The 6677-nt window shown below is 37.2% G+C and overlaps 2 pseudogenes; both read right to left on the minus strand.

Annotated features, from left to right (window-relative positions):
• Positions 1 to 546: 546 nt before the first annotated feature.
• Positions 547 to 1290, minus strand: LOC143403144 (small ribosomal subunit protein eS6 pseudogene; annotated as a pseudogene).
• Positions 1291 to 4453: 3163 nt separating this feature from the next.
• Positions 4454 to 6169, minus strand: LOC143404135 (lanosterol 14-alpha demethylase-like; annotated as a pseudogene).
• Between the last annotated feature and the right edge of the window lie 508 nt (positions 6170 to 6677).

Genomic DNA, 6677 nt, shown 5'->3' on the forward strand with positions numbered 1-6677 from the left:
AGGTGCTTTTCCATTCCCTCTCGTTGCCTCTCCTCTTTCCCCCCACCCTGGGGTTGGAGAAATCTGAGTTTCTTCTTCTACTCTAGTAATTGATCTTCTAATCTCTCCGTGTTTAGATTTTATAACACTGGATCTTAGAGATTTTATTTTGTCTTCCACCTTTTAGAGCTGTCATTTTTTTCAGTCTTATTTCTGTCTTATGGGGAGGTGAGGAATTGCTGAATAGTTCTGCTCCACCATCTTAACCTCCTTCAATTAATTCTTTTTTAATGTTTGGAAAAATTCACCAGAGAATTCAACTTGATCTTGAACTTTGTTTTCAATGGTTTTTAATTTTTGATTCAATTTTTTACTAGACATAGGTTTATTAATATTTTTATCTTTTTCTGGCATGCATTGTCATAGATGGTATCATTCAAGGAAGTTGTCTATCTTATCCAGATTATAAAATGTATGAACATGTATTCCTTTCTTATCCTTCTAATGTCATTTGAATCTGTAGTGATGTCTCCTCTGATCTTATTTACTTGTTACTCTTAGAAATTTTTATTTTTGATTGGACTCAGAAGTAGAAGCTCTCAGAGAGGACAGGCTGTTTCTCTTGGCAATCTGTTCTTGGCTTGGCAGTCTGTTCTTGGCAATCTGTTTATTTGGCTTCTTTCATTCTCTTAGCCAAAAACTTGGCATGTTCCGCAGCCTCTTCCTTATTCCTTTTAGTATCTATCTCTTGAGAGCAATAGGCCTGTGCTTGTATTGCAGGACACATGGAGTAATAAGACTCTGAATCTTCCATGCTTTGGTTCTGCATTTTTTACCTTCCTTAAGAGTTTTCTGACAACATATTGGCAGACATCATTTTCCTTAGAGAGATTGTAAAGTTTGCAGATTCTGCTAGCTCTTTTGGGTCCCAGTCTGTGGGGTACAATAGTATCTGTAAGTCCAGGAATATCCTTCTCTCCTTTTTTCACAATAACCAAGTTGAGAATGCTCAGATTGGCATCCACAATGCAACTTTGAACAGATTTGCACTTTCTCTCTCCAGTTCACCTTGGTCTATAACAGGCATGCCCCTTACGTAGTAGTAGGTGAACATGGCCATGGGTCAAGACACCCTGCTTCATGGGGAAACATTGTTTGTTATTCTGCCATTGATTCGGACTGCATAACCTTTCCATTCTTCACCCAGAGCATCAGCGGCAACTTCTCATAAAACGTACCAAGTTTGTGTTCATCATCCACTCCAACGAGTTTCTGGCAGCCAGTAGCAGGGAAGGAGAAATTCAGCTTCATCTTGGAGCAGCTGATTGCCTTCAGGGCACCGGGAAAAAGAGCTTATCTCTGATATAATTTATGTCTTCTTTCTCATTTTTCTTAGTGTATCTAAGTTTTTCAAGCTTATGAATACTTTCAAAGAACCAGCTTTTAGTTTATTGATTTTCATTTTTATTCAAAATAGTTTTAAATTTCTCTTGAAAATACTCATTTCACCCATATGTTTATTTAGAAAATTATCATTTAATCTCCACATATTTGGGAATTTTTAGCTACTTTTCAATTGTTGATTTTTAATTTAACTTAATCATAGTCCATGCATATATTGTGTGCAGAATTTGCTCCCTTGTTTTGTTCTTGCTCTTTTTTTTATAGAGAGGGAGAGAGAGAGAGAGAATTTTAATATTTATTTTTTAGTATTTGGTGGACACAACATCTTTGTTGGTATGTGGTGCTGAGGATCGAACCCGGGCCGCACGCATGCCAGGCGAGCGCGCTACCACTAGAGCCACATCCCCAGCCCTTGTTCTTGCTCTTAGAGAAAAACTTTCAGTCTTTCACCATTGGGAAAGACATTAACTATGTGTTTTTTCCCCTATGGGTTTATTATGCTGAAATAATTTCTTTCTGTATTAGGGTTTTCCAGAGATGCAGAACCCAAAAGGTTTGTGTGTGGTTGTGCAGGAGGACAATGTATATGAGAAAGTTAAATGTAGGGATTGGGCCTTATGATTATGGAAAGTGAGATGTCCCAGGAGACTGAGATGTGCCATAGTATGCTGTGTGCAAGCTGAAGAACTCTGAATGCCATTTTGTAATTTAGTCCATTTCCAAAGGCTCAGGAACTGATAAATATCAATCTGAATCCAAAAGCTCAAGAATGGTCGGGGAAGTGAGGAAATGATGGTGTAAGTTCTGATCCAGTTTGAAAGGTCTGAGTATCAAGAGTGCTGATATTCCAGGGCAGGAGAAGATTAATGTTCTATCTCATATAAAAAGACAAAATTTACCATTCTTCTTTTATTTTGTTTAAGCTCTCCATCAATAAAATGATGGCACATACATTGGTAAAGGCAATCTTCTACTTAATCTACCATTTCAAATACTAATAACATCTGGAAACATTCTCACAAACACACCTAGAAATAATTGTTTTACCATCTATTTTGGAATCTTTTAGCCTAGTCAAGTTGATACCAAAAAATTAACCATTATACCTAAGTGTCTATTCCTGTGTTGGTCAGCTCGAGTCCCTTAGTCCCATGAGTCCTTTAGTCTCTGTTCACTTCTATTTATTTTTTCCTTCTGTTCCTTAATTTCCATTGTTCTATTTCAAGTTTGCTGATTTGTTCTTTCACCTGCTTAAATCTGCCTTTTAATCCCGCTAGTGGATTTTCTTTCAGTTGCTGTTCTTTAGAGTGCCAAAATTTCTTTTGGTTTCTACTTAGATTTTCTTTCTCTTTATTGATGTTTCCATTTTGTTGAAAAATCTTTTTTTTTTCTTTTTTTACTTTTCCCACCTCATCTGTCAGTTTGGAAAACATCTTAAAGATGGTTTCTTTAAAGTCTTTAACTAGTAGATCTACCATCAGGATCTTTTTCAAGATGGTTTCAGTTGGCTGATTTTTTTCCCCTTTGAATTAGATCTACTTTCCCATTTCTTTGTGTTCCGTGTGTGTGTGTGTGTGTGTGTGTGTGTGTGTGTGTGTGTGAAATGACCATTTCAATCTAGTATGATGGTAACTCAGGGATTCTCCCTCCTTCCTTTAGGTTTGCCATTTAAAAAGAATTTTTTAAATTGTTGTAGGTCATCTACCATTCTAAGATCACCTTGAGATATAAACTTACAGTCTTCTCAGATCTTTTCTAAACTTGTGCCTTCCACTGGACATGTGTGGTGACTTACTAATTTACTCATATATGTTGTTTTGAAACTGAATGTCAGTTCTTGCTCTCAAAGGAGGCAAAGTGGGAAATTACGAAAACATTTTTTTTTTCTCAAAGAGAACTTTAATGTGGAAAAATGTGTAACAACAGAGATTTAATCTTCACAGAATTTAACACAAGTCTTCCAGCCTCTTAAACAGAACTATAATATACATAAAGGACAATATTTTGGCTTCATCTAGTAAAAGCAGATCAAATTACAGTTATCTCATAAAATTGGTCCCTAGTTATAATTTGAGTTAGGTTGATTCCTGAACATAGGCTTCACGGAATATGACCAGTGATATTATTTATCAAGTATCCTGCTTCATATTACCTATGTTAAAGCAAGATACCCTGGTCTCAAATCCTATACTTTAATAAAGTTTAACTACTTGAATTAACAGAACTAATAATAGAAACATCCCTAGTTGTATTTTGGAGAGAAGGTAGGGAAAAACCTTAAGCCAAAGTAGAAAACAAAAATATTCTCCTAAGGGCTTGATTTTGGACTTGCACATAGATGTGACCTTGTGGAACAAGACTGATATTTAACATATGGAGAAGCATGTAATACTTAGTAATTATATCAAGACACATGGGCAGTCTTTTATGTATTTATTAATTTTAGGAAATATGACTATCAAGGTATGGTTCCAGATCTCTCTCAACTTCTGATGGTAGTGCTTCCAGTTAAAGGATATATTTTTCAAAGGATATGTTTTTCTGCAACATAATTCAATCACTGCTGAATATCATCATACCAAAACAAATAATAGTACTCTTTTTTATCTAAGGCATTGACTATGAGATTATTCCCTGCCTTTCCATCCTTACACACAAAAATTGACCAGATAAATGAATAACTTATGGTCTTCCAAAGGTAGAACTAGTCCCAGATTTGAAATTCCTGAGCTTATTTGCCAAGAGCTATGGAGCTTTTAAAATTAAAACCCAGAAGTTGTACATTTAGAATCTGCTAATTATCCAGATCCCCTAAACAAAATACATGTAGGAAGTGTCAAAACTATTATAAAAAATTTCAAATGTCATTAAATTTGATAGAATCATTCAGTTAATAAAATATTAAATTAATAAACTGGCTTGGACCAGGGATATAGCTCAGTATAGTGCACAAGGCCCTGGGCTCAATCTTTAGCACCACCCAAAACAACCCCAAACAAAACAAAAACAAAAAAAACCTCCACATTAAAATAATAAACTGGTTTTTAGAATTACACACTCAAAGAGTATACTATGAGAGCTGTTTCATAAACTTCATTCTGAAATGTTTTTGCAGCCTGTAGACTTTTTCATTTTTATCTTTGTAGTGAATAATCGGATTTTCAGTAGTCTTAATCATAGTTCTATAATTCACAATGAGAAAAAATATCCATCAATGAGATCAAAATCTTGTAAATGAAGCATAGTGGACCCAATTGTCTTAATTTGAGCACAGGTAAAATTTTCCCCAGTACGACTTCAAATAGCACACAGGTATACTTCTCTTCTGATGCTGGGTTATCCTGTAGGTAGAAATCAGGATGGAAGTCCAGACTTCTACCCATGAGTCTTTAATTGACATTGGGAGAAATAAAAAACTGGAGGATGGTACACCCTGCCACAGTCTGAGGAGTTTTGGATCCTCATCAAGGTCATTATAGGAGGGCTGTCTTAATGTTTCATATATACATATTTTTTGATCAAATAAATTTAAATTCTTGAGCTGGTCATGAGTTAAAGGAGGGAGGTCCTCCCTGCAGCCTTCTACATTGTTCTAAATTACATTTTTCTTGAAGGGTTTTGTCTCTGGCCAAAAAGAAGCCCTTGCAGACACTAATAGTTGAGGATATATGCTGCCCTGCCAAGAGGAGTCCAATCAGCATCCCTGCTATTTCATCATCTGTGGAAGGACACCAATCCTTATATGTAGAATCGAATGGAGTTTGGAGAATGTCATCAATTTTTCTCTTCCGATTCTCTGCATTTCTGGATTGCCTCCCAGAACATATTCTTGATCTTGATGAGCTCTGTTTCTCATCTGAAACGAGGCAGGGGCAGCTAATTGGCAAGTCAGGCTGTATGACTTAAACCTCCATCCAAATCTGCATATAGTTGTGCCACCTTCTCACTGAGTTGACGACTGATTTCTTTTCCATGTAGACAATGGCTAGCTCTTAAAATTATGAGCTCAGAAATAGCTTTAAACAAAATTTTTTTCCTTCAGTTTCTCTCCAACTTTGGAAGAATTCCTTTTTTTTTTTTTTTTCATTTATAAAAAGACACTGGTTAAAGTTAGGTCACTCTTTAACGTTACCTTTTGCTCTAAGAAAATTGAATTTGGCACATCATAAACAACTCCATTCCCAAACAGGCGTTTTAAGATGACTGTAGACATCTTCAGCACTCGGGTTTTCATTTTTACTATTAAAAATCAGCGAGCAATATCGTTCCCTAGGAGATAAGTAAGTTTTGCCCACGTGGTAAAACTAAACACAGGTGCATATTTCGCCTATACATTTTCTGGGAATTCAGTTGGACGTATACCAAATGCTATGGCATATCCAAGGAATGGAACTGGAGGGAAAATATATGGCGAACTTTTGCTTGTTTACGTGCCCGTGTGCGTCACAAACTGGAGCGCGGTCTACGTGGTCATGTCCTCAGTAGAGCTCCATGACGCTGAAGTGCCCTTGCACCACAGAGAGAACTTGAGGAAGCGGTCTGGGCCTTTGGTGTATGCCATACAGGAATGAAAGAGAAGTGGACTTGAGAGGCAGTCGATCAAAGGGATCAGGAATACTCCAACTTCACATACCGTGGAAGCCACTTCAGCCTGTGTGGGGTCAGGGCTTAAACCACGAGAGTGCTACAGCAACCTCCGTCTCTTCTTGGTACGCAGTGATGGGGCACAGGAGTCCTGATACTTGGAAGACGGGGTCCTTCTTTGCACACCCTGCGCTGTGTACATGGCGCTTTAGGAACTCAGGCACACCTAAACGTCTCAGGTTTGAGGGGTAGAAGATATGTAGCTATTACCTTGTGAGGGACTGAAATTTACTTATATTAACCACAATTTACCATCCAAACCTTCCTTTGGGAGTTGCAAGCCTCCAGTAGGTTTGAAAATTCTAAAATAGTTAAATGGAATCTGCCAGTACAGTTATTGTCTAGATGGAGGGATATATTTCTAGTGTTTCCTATTTTATCTTCCTAGTATTCTCCCTATCACCTTCACTTTTATTTGTGTGAGTGTGTGTGTGTGTGTGTGTGTGTGTGTGTAGGGGGGAGATGGGAGACTGAATTCAGGGCCTCCTCAAATGTGCTAAACATATGCTGTACCCATGAGCTACAGCCCTCTCTCTTCTTCATTTTTGAAGGCTGATCTCCCAGGATTCCAATTTATAGGTCCCCCCACCCCTGTCTATTTTTCTTGCTTTTTTCTATGTCCCAAATAGAAGATAACACTTAAAATTATC

The sequence above is a fragment of the Callospermophilus lateralis genome, chromosome 7 (assembly GCF_048772815.1).
Source record: "Callospermophilus lateralis isolate mCalLat2 chromosome 7, mCalLat2.hap1, whole genome shotgun sequence".
Taxonomy (NCBI): domain Eukaryota; kingdom Metazoa; phylum Chordata; class Mammalia; order Rodentia; family Sciuridae; genus Callospermophilus; species Callospermophilus lateralis.